The sequence below is a fragment of the Anastrepha obliqua genome, chromosome 2, assembly GCF_027943255.1.
Source record: "Anastrepha obliqua isolate idAnaObli1 chromosome 2, idAnaObli1_1.0, whole genome shotgun sequence".
Classification (NCBI taxonomy): domain Eukaryota; kingdom Metazoa; phylum Arthropoda; class Insecta; order Diptera; family Tephritidae; genus Anastrepha; species Anastrepha obliqua.
Genome location: NC_072893.1, coordinates 9,331,882 through 9,346,567, shown reverse-complemented (window position 1 = coordinate 9,346,567; position 14,686 = coordinate 9,331,882).

The window sequence follows — 14,686 nt, the reverse complement described above, 5'->3', positions numbered from 1 at the left end:
AAAAAATTGAAGGAGTTAGGGCTCAAAAGTCGTCGGTTGACTGTTAAAGACCTTACTGATATGTTCGGAATATCAGAAGGATCTGTGAAAACCATTTGGAAAGACCATTTGGGCCTACGAAAAGTCAAATCTCGTTGGTACCGAAAACTCTCAATTTCTTGGAAAAAAGTCGTTGCGTTGATGTGTGTGAAACAATGCTTTCAGACTATCAGGACAAGCTCAAATGCATCACTACGGGAGATGAGACTTGGATTTATGCTTACGACTCTGAAACAACCGACCAATCAAGCGAATATCGTGCTAAAGGTGAGGCCAGACCGAAAAGAGCACGTCAAAGTCGTTCAAAAATAAAGGTCATGATGACAGTTTTTTTCGATTTTCGTGGTGTGGTGCACTATGAATTCCTTCCACCTGGCCAAACTGTTAATAAAGAATATTATTTGATCGGTGAAGCATTTCGTCTAAAAAGACCAGAATTATGGGCCAACAACTCTTGGTTTTTGCATCACGATAATGCACCGTCTCACACTGCACTCGTTCTTCGTGACCATTTCGCCAAAAATTCCACGCATATCGTTCCGCAACCACCGTATTCGCCTGATTTGGCTCCGTGTGACTTCTGGCTATTCCCAACACCCCGGGGAACGCGTTTCGAGTCGATTGAGGAGATAAAAGCTGAATCGAAGAAGGTGCTGATGGCTATACCGGAAATGGACTATTTGGCATGTTTCGGGGATTGGAAAAATCGTTAGCATAAGTATATTTCATCGAGAGGGGATTGTTTTGAAGGACATGAAATTGATTTACAAGAATAAATAAAGATGTTTTACTTTACAACCAAATTCACCTTACTTTTTGCCCACTTTTCTGCGATAAAAGTTGAATCTGCTTTAAATCATGGCTTTGTCACAGGATGTTCTATAGTTTCGAACCTTGCAGTTTTTGTGAATACTGTATCTCAGCGTGCTCTTCTAGAAGTCCAGTCGACTGCACCTATACAGATTTCTCCAAAACTTTCGATAAAGTCTCTCATACGCGCCTGACTCAAAAACTATTATAACATGCCCAGGCATCCGCTCCATATTTTTGCAATGGCTTAAGTCGTGTTTACGAAATAGGTGGTGTGTTGTCTCTATTGATGGCGTGTCATCTGAACCACCTTTTCGTACAACGCCCGGCATTCCTCAGAGCAGTATTCCAGATCCGGTCCTTTTCATAAGCTCATTATTTGCTCTCAACCAGATGCCATCTCTTATCGATCTTGAATTTTCTTAGTCAAACACAAAATTTAGTTGCTGTTCAACGCACTCAGCCTAATCCAGAATCATCAGATGTAGGCGTGGGATTGCTGCGTGGCATTTTTTTGCGCCGAAAAACTATTAGAAAGAAAAGAACAGGAATTCTATTTCTTTAAATTTCTTACCCCACCAGAGGCTTGATTCCTTTTTGCGACACCCTTTATCATTGTTCATGTGCCTCAAATCAAGCACTATTTGACTGCACGAGACGGTGTCTGTTTACGTACTGCGGTGCAATTTGTATAGCGCGAATTTGTCTTCTTTGTAGCATCCACGAAATTTGTTGAAATTTATACATCATTAGTCAAGTGGTTTCTGGTGCTTGCTTTCAAGAAGATGCGCTTCACGATTTGGCTCGCAACAATTGCTTAACTGTTTTGGAAATGAAGCTGCATAGAACGAGTACTCGTATGCAAGTCCTTATGCAAGTGTTTGTGTGGGTATTCTAATTAATGTTGCACTACTTGCCTTTGATAGATGGAATGATTTTTCTTAGTTGACAATAAGTTAAGAATAAACGAATTACCACAGGCTGGCTTGGTTATATCGTTGATATCGAAAATTACTATTTGCTATGCAATTTGGATGACTAAAGAAATCTCGCCTTTTAGTCGCTGAGATTTAAAGAATCAAAGCTTATAATACAAGGAGAGTAAAAATTAAAATGGTGGAGCTGTGTTTTATGAAGATTACATTATAAAATTTTTATTTAGCAAAATAACCGAGCAACAATTAGTTATAGTTTTTGAGCAACAAGCAACCATAAAAGTATTGAAGTGGTAACTTTTTTAGTTTATTTTATAGTTCCATATGGATTTCCTTTACCTTTCAAATCCATCTTTCCACTTCACCGAAAAGGTCCAACCGAAAAGTACCAAGAGTAGTGGTCGACTCTCTTCTTTTGAGGATGATCTCCTCTATTACGCGGAATATTTTAAGCCCGAACCATATTTTCATGTTGGGCAACAAAAAGAAGTCGCAGAGAGGCAAAAGTGGTGAGCCACTGAATGTAGCAGCAATTCGTAGTGCAGCTCTAGCAATTTGAACTTGCTGTACGTCGTTCCAGTAGTCGTTGTTGTTCAGCATCAGTGGCACTAAATTCTCGGGTGTGACGCTACAGCCGAGTTTATCTTTTAGCGTTTTCCTAAGTATTCTGAAATGATGATATACGAAAGCACATTTTCAGCATCTTCGTCGATTCCTGGCTCGCAATGTTCGCAGTATGAAGTTTCTTCATGACCAAAACGAGTAGAGCACACTAAAAACTTCTATGACCACAGGATTTGGGTAAGATAGTAATCGACATTCTCGTGCTTTCTTTCAAGCCATTATTTTACTCTAGGGATGATGAGGTGGGTCTATCTACCTTTTGCTGAACTATACCATCGTGTCTGCCACTGGTCTACGCTGCGTAGTTTTGCAATTTGGAAGTGATGATTTGGATCCCATTGGTTTGTCTTGCGCCTTATATCTTTGGCTGCACACATCTATTGTGTTGCCAGGTCAAGTGGACATAGGCCAGCTTTAGTGGGTGTCGTATCTTCCGATACCGTTCTGAAGACAGAGCAGACCCTAAACCGCCAATCCTGAAGAGCACCTTTTCTAATTTCTTACGGCTTCTGATTAGTACGGTCTCTGTCGTATGGACAGCCAATGTCGCTGTCGTAACCCAAGACTCTATCAGATACATAGCTAGAGATTATTCTCTTTAGGTAGCTAGGCGCTTGTAAGATGCGCAAAACGCTTTTCTTTAAAGCTTGAGAGCTAGCATAATCTTCTGACCCGATTGCATTGCGCTCGCAGCTCAGTAATGTCGGCGTTCCCCCAATATGCAAGCTTGCGTGCTTTGCGCTCTTTTAGCCGTATTATAGCAGTGTCGCATGCCCTAGATATTGTCGACTTTAACTCCTTCGCTGGAGCTTTCACCGTAAGCGCGCCATCTCGGTGTCGTCTCAGGCTATTTCAAAGAGCTTCTCATCAAAACTTTTTATTTTCTATCCATTCTGCCGTTTGGAAAATCTCGTGCTCATTCGTAATTTTTCAATTGCAGTGATTATTGCCCGATGGTTGCTATGGGTGCCATTTTGTAGTCCTAGATAGACTGGCGGTGGAAAGACCTATTCGTATCTGTCTCTGGGTTTCTTACCTGCTTGGTTGTATGGAAATTAATGCGGTGGCAAGAGCGCCCCTATTCACTAGGGGGGCACAAGTCACTAGATACGCGCGCAGGGGAACGCCGCAGGGGGGAAGTGTTAAATAAGGGTGGGGTTAAGGTAGTAGCATACGTCGATGACTTGATCCTAATGATATCGGAACCGTTTCTCTCAGTCAGGGCAAAGAATTTGGAAACGTCACTGGCTGTACTCAGCCGCTAGGCTGCCAGTTGCGGCCGCCAAGTCGACTCTGGCAAAACGGAGCTGGTGCTATTTACCACAAAATATAAACCTCCACACTTTAGACTTCCCAAATTAAACAACCATGTTCTTCCACCTCTATCGGAAGTAGGGTATCTTGGAGTGATAATTAACTCCAAACTCCGTTCTGCCAATTTTGACATATGGATGGCTGGTGGGAAGCCCTTCGGAAGAGCTATAATATGACTAAACTGGAGGGGGCTGGATGTATTGGCATCACCGGCCCTGAATGTCGTTTCGCACTAATTTCCATCACAACTCAAAGTGCAAGCAGGTCAAAGAGATTGGGCTCTGGAGGCAATCTCTCAAAAGACATGGTAGCATTTTCCGGCAGTTAACACCGAACTTCGGACAAATCTCAACATCAAACTGGGGTTTGAGGGTCGTGCTAGCGCAATCTTTCCAAATAGACAGGGTTAGAACGAGGAGAAAATCTGCACCGAAGCATGCACCTCTGTCTTCACTGATGGCTCCAAGATGCAATCAGAACGGGGTTTTAGTGCTACTGGAGGAGTTCCAAAGTAGCACTTCAACCGTTTCACCCACCTACCTCAGGCTTATGGTGCCATAATTTACATGAATGCACGGCAACACCACAAAGGTGGTCCGAATCATTAATTTGACAAAATTTTCATTAAAATTTCAGAATTCTTAAAAAATATTCTCCTAAGCAGTTTTGAAGACGATGGAAATAATAATGTATCAGTTTGAAGTACCTCAAAAATGGTTTGCTTTTAATTTTTTTGTTTTTTCTTGAAATAAAATTTGTTTTCTCATATGGAGAAAAAGCGCACCACCATCAGAGAAAAAATTATCAAAAATCAACGTGAATTTTAAGACCTTTCAAACCTGCACTTCACTAAAATTTCATAAGCTATAAGTCAGCGTTCCCATTTTTTTACTATTCAGATTAAAAAGTTTGAAATATTTATGAAAACCCCTCATGTTTTCATAAGTTTTATAAAAAAACTTAACTAAAACAATTCGGTATTTGGAATGCGCCATATTTTTCTAAAAAATAATTGATATTAAAAAATAAATAAAAACCGGATAAAAGATGTAGGTTGGAATCTTCGTGCATGAAATACTAAAATGATGGAAAAAGTTTTTGCTAACAGCGGTCACCCCTCGGCAGGCCATGGCAAACTTCCGACTGTATTTCTGCCACAAAATCATTTGCAGTTCGGAGTCGGCTGAAAACTGTAGGTCCCTCCTTTTCTGGAACAACATCAAGAAGCACGCCACAAATAGGAAGAGAAACTCGACCAAACACCTAACAGAAATGTTTGCGCCAATTATTTATTTTTAAAATTGATTTGTATTTTAATTGAAATAGTGAAATCACTTTCTTACCTAACAAGTTTCTCAAATAACTAATAAAGTCTTAAAAAAAGTAAGGTAAAAATTTTCTTGTTTATTGTCGCTCACACGGAACTCCAAGCAAAACTATTTGCTGAAAATATTTATGATTATACAAAATGCTTGTGCATAGTTGTGTGAACATTTTCCTATAGGAGAATGCAAATACAATTCTACAATTCTGCATATTTATAATAACTTTAAGGCCATTTGTATGTACATATGTGTTAACTCGTACAAAATTCCATACACAAATTATTTCTATGTATTCAGGATGTCAGAACAATAAATGCAAATTAATTGACAGTGCAAGTGTCAGATGCACTTTATAAATGACAGCAACAATTTACTATGACAATTGAGCAATGAATATAAAGGACATAGAAATATGTACGCATGTTTGGGTTTACACAGATGTGCATGGGCGTATGCATTTGATTAGAAAATAGGCTTGAACAAAAGAAAGTTAAATGAGAAGAAACACTGCAGGTATTTAATGCTACTATTGATTAAATTAAAGAGTCAAAAATAGGGTTCGTGTATTGCTCGTGAATAAAAAAAAGTAAGGAGGGGTATATGCTAAGGAAAAGCCCAGCTTTTTATGGCCGGTGCTTCTTTTAAGTGAAACTCCGGTTCAGGTTTATGTATGCATGTAAGGCTGATCATCACTGTGTATTCTGATTAACACATAAATACATAAACTGTTGCAAATTTGCAGCTGTCTAAGTTGAAATCAAAATTGCTGCCATAAGTGAGTTAGTTGTAAATACTATAGTACCCTTTCCCCATCTGCTCTGCTCATCGACCTGCACTGCGTATACGCAACTAAACGTTTGCATGAGTTATACGAGACAAACACAACCAACATTTTCACTGAAATACTCCTAATTAGTAACCAGCACCGTTTTACTACCACAGTCTCGTGTGATGTTGTCTTTTTTTTTGTTTTTTTTTTTATTTTGTTTCCAAGCCAGATCCATTTAGGGAGGTCCAAGTATAACAGCAAATCCTTTATCTCGATGTCTGAGATCTCCTTAATTTGCTGTACGAAAGGCTTACCGAAGGAGCGGAGTCGTGCCCTGGCTAGCCCCGGACATTCACATAAATAGTGCAAAATACTTTCCTTCGCCCCTTCCACTTGACAGCTTCTGCAGATGGGATTGAAGGGGAGGTTGAGTCCGGCTGCAGAAAATCCTAACAGGTTATTCGTCCTTTGGATTTGGTATGACGGCCATGTGTTTTTTTGTTGTAATACATGTAGTTATTTGCTTCCATCTTCTTTCGGCTAAAGCATGATAGTGTGAAGCTATGGATGCTTTCAATGTGTTGAGTAAGGGGGAGGGAGGGCTTGCTAGCTCATCCGCTATCTCATTACCCTGTACGTCCCTATGAAGGAACAAGCCAATGACTAAGCATTTACAGCTCTTTTCTACACTGTAAGACCAGTTTGGATGGAATGGAGTAGGAGTCTAAGACCTTTATAACTGCTTGACTGTCTGAGAAGATAGCTACTCTTGCACCAACTTCCTTATAGAGTTCTAGGGATTTACATGCTTCTCTAAACGCTAAAAGTTCTGCCTGGAACACGTTGGCATAGTCAGGAAGTCGAGTTGATTGAGATAATTTGAGTGGCTTCGACTTCCACACCACAGTTCATCTTATAACCATCGGTATAAATTTCGATATCGTATTTTCCAATCACCTTCACCTTGCCCCATTCGGCTCTCGGTGGAAAACGTACCCTAAAGTCTTTCTTGAAGTTAAGGTCGGAGAATGTGTAGTCTGATCTGTTTTTGAGCAGCGAGGGTCCCTGTAGGAGGATCTTACTGTGACCGTACGACCTTGTTATCCTATGTCTCTGAGTCTAACCGCGCTGCAAGTAGCGATTGTTTTAATGTGTAAATCTAATGGCAATAGATGTGTTAGTACATTGAGCGCGTCATTAGGGCTGGTGCTAAGCGCTCCTGTAGTTAAGATACACGCTGTTCTTTGTAGCTTGTTCAGCTTAGTTTTGTTGTATTTCCTTTCTGTTGCACGCCACCAAACTAGTCCCGCATATGTTAGTATTGGCTTTGCAATGGCTGTATAGGACCTATTGGTTAGTTTTGGTTGGAGACTCCATTTTTTACCCAACATTCTCTTACACTTGTAAAGTGCTACATTCGCTTTCTTTACCTTGTACTCTACGTTGGACTTCCAGCTAAGTTTGGGGTCTAGGATAACACCGAGGTATTTTGCCTGTTTGGTTAGCGTGAGGCTGACGCTGTTTAGTTTTGGGAGATTAAAGTTTGGCACCTTGGTTTTCTTAGTGAATAGTCAGTTCAGTTTTTCTCGGGTTAACACTTAAACGACAGTCCGTGGCCCAATTGCTGAGTAATGCCAAAGCTCCTTCCATAATCTCACTGATTGTGGTTGGAAACATTCCTGAAACCATAAGCACTATGTACACTTCTGTAGTATGAATTTGAAGTGTGGAAAATGTAAAAAAAGTAAGTACTGGTAAATTCTTCGAGTACTTTCTCAATTTGGAATGCGAGGTTTAGGTTAGAGTCTCATTTCACTGCTACCAAGCAGATTAACGCAGTGCCACGAGAGTTAAAAATGCCTTCGAACATCTCTCGAGAAAACATTTCCATAGAAGTTAGTGGCATCACCATTCAAATTAAATAATCTCTATCAATCTTTTACCAAAAACTTTTACTCAAACTCGACATAAATTGAACGCAACATTTTGCAAGTATTAAACTATTCCCATTCACTCCCATGCACTCAACTCATGAAGTTAGGACAATTCACTCCATATTTCTCCTCCGCCTTTCTCTAAGTTATCTGCCAAAACCACAAGGCGTAAAGTTTAATTTTCCAGTAACAAAGACAATGCAACTGCAGTGGAAGCCGGCACAAGCAAGAAAGACAAAGGCGACAGTTTCGGCAGTAGACAGTGGAAACTTTGAAAGTCGCAACCATTACAGAGAGAAACAAAAGCAGGCATTTAAATTTTGAAGTCGTCTTGGGAAGCATCAAAGTAAGTTATGAGAATTTAATGACAGCTAAAATAAATTATATAACACTTTTAATTTGCACCTTAAATTTAAGCTGAAAGGTGCAGGTTAACGACTCGCTAAGTTTACTTTCGAATTGTTGTAACTTTGAAGACAGCTGAACACTTCGTTTAATAGATTAAAAATAATACGGGTGTGAGGGAAATAAGTATATCATAAGCTTTGCAGATGCATTGGCTGTTATGTCAAGGCAAATCGCAAAGCAACTGCTGTTTTTCACTTCTTACTGGCCTCTTTCGTATACTCGAAAATTCTCAGTGGAATGATCATTTATTAGTTTAGCTGAATTAAATTTTGGGATTGAATGTCTGTTTTTATCTTCTTAATGCTGCGAAAAAATAAGTTTCGGGTTAATTGAAATTACAAATAGTCTTCAATAATTTGTTTTCACGAACACAGACTTTGTAGCAGTGCTCATCTTGGCATCCCTTAATTTCGTGATCCCGATATCTCACATGTTTTAGTTACCGACAATTTCTTGCTTATATTTATTTTATTGAGATTATTATTAGGAGGTTGAACTAGTTTTAAAGGTGACACACAGATGGCGCTATTTATCACTTTATCGCGTTGGCAATACTGAATATATATTCATGACAAAGCCTCATCCCTAGGCTTTGTTTATCAGTATCTGTCATTTCGCTGAAGTATAAACAACGCAGTGTTTTCGTGCTCCGAGTATGTCAACTTTCGTGCCGTCGAAACGCAATTTGCGGGAAGCTTTGCTTTTCTGCTTCAATTTGAAAAAAAAATACAGCCCAAGCCCGTCAATTGCTGCAGGAGGCCTACCCAGACCATACTCCGTCGATTTCAATATGTGAGTACTGGTTTCGACGATTCAAAAGTGGTGATTTTCACACCGAAGACAAGGAGCGTCTTGGCCAGCCCAAAAAGTTCGAGAACGCGGAATTGGGGGAATTGGTAAACGAGGACTCGTTCCAAACCCAAGAAGAGCTTGCTGAATCATTGGGCGTTGATAAATCAACCGTTTGCAAGCGTCTAAAAGCGATGGGAATGATCCAAAAGCAAGGACATTGGGTCCCGTACGAGTTGAAGCTGCGCGACGTCGAACGGCGATTTTTTACGTGCGAATTGCTGATCGAGCGACAAAATCGGAAGGGTTTTTTGCATCGGGTGGTGACTGGCGACGAAAAATTGATCCACTACGATAACCCAAAACGCAAAAAATCATGGGGTTTGCCCGGCCACGCATCAACGTCGACGGCCAAGCAGAATATTCACGGCAAGAAAATCATGCTCTGCATTTGGTGGGATCAGGTCGGCGTCGTATATTTTGAGCTGCTCCAACCGGGCGAAACAATCACGGGGGATCGTTACCGACTGCAATTGATGCGTTTAAGCCGGGCATTGAAAGAAAAACGGCCGGAAACGGTAAAAAGGCACGACAAGGTTATTTTGCAACATGACAACGCTCGGCCGCATGTTGCTCAACCTGTCAAAAAATACCTTGGAACGCTTGGCTGGGAAGTGTTACCCCACCCGCCGTATAGTCCAGACATAGCTCCCTCCGATTATCATTTGTTCCGGCATATGAGTCTCGATTTGACGGACCAGCGGTTCTCCTCGTACGAGGCTACCAAAATATGGGATAGCCAAGCAGCGGCCAGAATTTTGGAGAAACGGCATCCGGAAATTGCCCGAAAGATGGGCGAAAGTTGTAGCTAGCGATGGCCAATACTTCGAATAAATTATTTTGTACCGTTTTTTCACAATAAAGCCCCAAATCTTCGAAAAAAACCTTTAAAACTAATTCAACCTCCCATATTTTGGAAAAGAGAATTAATCAAGCTTAACTTATTAAACAAAGAACTACTATGTTGAGTTAAGCTTCCTTTTTTTTTTGTTGTTCATGATCTAATACAAATTATTTACAGTCAGCCCTCCTTTAACGCGGTACTCTTGATTGGTCTGAAGACCTTCAGGAGAACGTGCAAAATCTTCCCTATTTTCTCTTCACTTATCGCGAATACATGACAGCCTGAGGCAACTTTTAAAAATGACCAGAAGCTACGCTATCGTCGAATCAAGCAATCGTTGAAGCTCCACTGGAGTCATACCGTCAGTACTATGTGATTTATAAGGTCTGAAACTATTAGCCAACCATCGAATTTCGGTTTCAGGGACGATTTCGTCAAAGTTTCTGTAATAGTGTTGGGGTTGTACTCCTTTTTATGATATAACGCCGGGGTGGCAGATCCATTAGGAAATTTCGGAGATTTTTAAAAAGCCTGGGGACATAGGTGTCGAAGGCACATCTTTCTTGAGCCTAGAAGTTTCCGTGCACTCAACAGCTGAGATACAAGAATTAGGCCACGAGCGAAGAAGAAGTCCGGAGGGGACAGGTCTGGGCTGTAGGGAGGGTGAGGAAGCACCCACGATGGTCAATGTTCAAAAATTCACGAACCCGGTTCACATCTTCGTCTGTTTGCGTCGCCCAAGGCCCTCCAGATCGCTGTTCGTCTTCGACGTCCTCCCGGCCTTCCTTGAACGACTTGTGCCACCGTTTTACCTGAGCATTGGACAGAGATTATTCCCCGTAAGCCTCCTTGAGTAGCCCAATGGTTTCGATACTAGTTTTGTTTAGCTTTACGCAAAATTTGATCGAGTAACGTTGCTCCAACGATCGATGCATTTTCGCCACTGCAAAATCCTAATTCACTTTTAAAACGGCTTTCACGCGCGGAGCGATGTTGACTGCACCGCTGTTGCCAGCGAACTGGGATCGGTTTTTAGTGGAAGGGGAGGGTCCAACGATCATTTACCCCCACCAGCCGATTCGGTTGATCGCTTGGCAGACGCTCCGCGCGGGAAGGCTCATTACTTTCAATCAAACTCTGTATTGAAGTCTACACAAAGAGTGATTTAACAAAATTGGAAATTGAATGCGCAAATATTTTATAAATCCCTGTGGATGTCGAGGTGTCGAAAGCTGGTGCTGCTAATTACCATGTTACGCGCCACAGCAAAGTCGATCAGCCGTATACTGTCATTCGACGAGGCTGACTTTCACGTCGTGAGCCTGGCAGCGGTTATAGATGTTCTCGAATCTCGCGTAAAAGGCGTCCTTAGTATCACAGTCGTTTTTCTCTGGCGGGGCGGGCCCGCAAATAAGATTAATATTGAAAACTTTAGCCTTGATACGGTTCGTGGCAATCCTTTCTCTCACGGCTGTGAACCTCGAGACTCTTTCTCGAAGCTTCCCACGTACCAGAAATCTGCATTCCAATTCGCGCCTTTTTGCATGCCAGCTTTAGTAGATATCATAGCTCACTCTCTTGTATTCACCTGTCCATCGTATTTCCTAGATGGCGGTTATGTCAGCCTTCACTTTATCGAGGGTATTCGCCAATTGGTTAGTGACACTTATTCCTTTTTCCTATTGAGGGTCCAAGCATTCCAGGTGCATACTCTCATATCGTAATCCAATTTCTTACGGTTTTTATAACAAATATGAAGTTGATTGAATTTTTACTAAATTTAGAAAAGATAAGTTTCGGGACGAATTCCGAAATTATATCAAAAATATCCCGAAGTGGCGTAATAAATAATTAGCGATAATACTGATAGGAATGTGTGCAAATAATTATGGGTATGAGTATGAGTTCATGCCGCATATGTCTTCGGGCAATTAACATCAACAATCAGTGTCAAATTCACACTCCATAACATTTAGTTTCAGCTACACTTACGCCTGGTGCGAGCGCTGCGTGTACGGTTACGCAATGACGTATGAGTGGCATGTAAATTATTTGCTGAGTTGTTAATTTAATAACTAAGGGAAACAACAGGCCTCTTCTTTTCGCCAAGCGTTAACAAGTGGCGAATAGATGAAGCAACTGGTGTACATAACCACATCTTGGCAGCGCTGGAGTAGTGAACTGTATGAGACAAAGGGTGTTAAGATTGGAGGTACTTTTTCTAATAGAGCTTTTTAACGGATCACACGCGACTACTGACAAACTTACGCCTCACCAACGTTTACATGTCGAACAATTCGATTTATTAATATAGTTATGATAGCGGTGCCAAGATATATAAATTCCTTGACAATTTCAAAAGCATAGTTACCCGCTAGAATGCTGGATCCAAAACGCCGTGTATCATTTCTAGTGGACACCATATACTTCGTCTTACTCTCATTAACCGCCTGGCCCACTCTGGTTGACTCTCTTTCGATGGCAGAAAATGCTGCGGTTACATCTCGCTGGCAGTGTCCTATGATGTTAACGTATTCAGCAAATGCAAGGAGCTGGACACTTTTGGTTCAAATAGTGACATTTCGATTAACACCGGCTCTTCGCAGTACACCTTCCACGAAGAAGTTCAAGAGGTCGCACAATAGTGGATCGCCTTGTCTGAAACCTCGCTCGGTATTGAAAAGTTCGGAGAGATCTTTTCCTACCATGACAGAGCTGAACGTGTTGCTCAATGTAATTTTGCAAAGTCAAGTCAGTTTTACGAGAATACCGAACTCAGACATTGTGGTGTATAAGCGATCCCTTATCGGGCTATCGAAAGCAGCCTTATAATCAACAAAGAGATGAAAAGTTATGTAGTTAACTTTTCCATAGGCTTTTCCCAGGATTTGGCGTAGTGTGAAGATATTGTCGAGGGACTTTCCAGGTCTAAAACCACACTGATAAGGTCCAATCAGTGAGCTGGCATATGGTTTTAGTCTTTCGCACAATACACTCGAAAGAACCTCATATAATATGGCGATAATACTGATCCCCAGATAGTTGGCGCATATAGCAAGATCGCCTTTCTTCAATACAGGACAAATAACACTTAGATTCTAATCATTGGGTATCATAAGCTGATGCATGCACTTAGTCAGTTCATTGCCGCCGGCCTTGAACAATTCTGCTGGCAGTCCATGTGCTTCTTCACTCGCTGAATAGCGTAACTGACCACATCATAGCTACATAGGTGGGAGAATACCCACTCCGTCGTCCTCAATTGATGATACCAGGTTCATTTTCCTAGCGGCGGTATTGATAGCAACATCGCCAGCCAGTAATTTAGAGAAATGTTTCCTACATAACCTCAGTCCCAGCTTCGTATGTGTACCCATATCCCATTTTGATCACTACAAGAGGCTTGTAATCTTCTGTCAGACCTGCTGATCAAATTTTTTGACATCATTCCTGTCCCAGTACCCTTCAAGTACCTTTTGTTCACAACTTTCCTGCTCGTGTTTTTCACCTCTGAAGAGGCGTCTCCGTTTTTTTATTCTTTCCCGATAGTTCTCAGGCCCAGCTCGCACTGCGGCCTCGACTGTACGCAGTGTTTCTAGCTGCAGCAGCTTCGCAGCACTTCTAGTCATATCACTGGTTATTTGGTGTCGGGCGCTTGTAACCAAATGCGCCCAGAGACCACTAGCATCACCGGGTAGGGAGTCAGGTTGGAGAAGCAACTGCGAAAGTTGAGCGGTGCACGCGTCAGCTATCCTTTCTGATTGCAGCTTACCAACGTCCAGTTTTCGCTGTGCACTAAATCTTTCACTGGACGCATTGCATAGTCACATGCGAATCTTAGCTGCAACAAGATAGTGGTCGGAGTCAATGTTGACGCCCCGGAACGAGCGTACGTCTAGCATTGTGGAAGCATGCCTTCCATCGATCACAACATACTCCATTACGTTGCGAGTGCGCTGATCAGGGGATAGCCATGTGGCCTTGTGGCCTTGTGGATGTCGAGGTGGCGAAATCTGGTGCTACTAATTACCATGTTTCATGCCGCGGCAAAGTCGTTCATCCGATACCGTTTCGTGGAGGCTGAATTGACCGACTGTGGGACTAAAAACGTCTTCTCCTCCGACCTTTGCGTTGCAATCCCTGAAGGTGACTTTCACGTCGCGAGCCGGGCAGCAGTCATAGGTGTTCTAGAGTCTCTTATATAAGGCGTCCTCACTGGCGTATGAAAGTTCTTTTCTCTGTCGGGGCGTGCCCGCAAATAAGACTAATATTGAAAACTTTAACCTTGATATGGATCATGGCAAGCCTTTCGCTCACGGCTGTGAACCTCGAGACTTTTTCTCGAAGCTTCCCACGTACCAATTCGCGCCTTTCCGCATAACAGCAGTAGTAGATATCGTAGCTCACTCTCTTGTATTCACCTTGTCCTGTCCATCTTATTTCCTGGATGGCGATTATGTCAGCCTTCACTTTTTCGAGGATATTCGCCAATTGGTTAGTGACACTTATTCCTATTCCCTATTGAGGGATCGGACATTCCTGATGTATACTCTCCAATCGTAGTCCATTTTCGTTTTGCGGTGATCGTCAACGTTAAAAGGTGGTTTCATCCAAGCTTTGTTGTTGGTCTTCACTGGAACTGTTGTTTTTATGTGGCGTGTCCCAAACCCTGCGAACAACCAGATATTCTGAGTTGCTTAGCCTTATCACATTAGCTCGTGCTCAAACGGGTGTTTGTAAGCTACCTAGAGGATACTTGGATGGAGTCCGCAAGTTGTGAGCTGCTTGGACCGTATGCGGACGAATTATCCTGGCCACTTCCAAATGAATGGGAA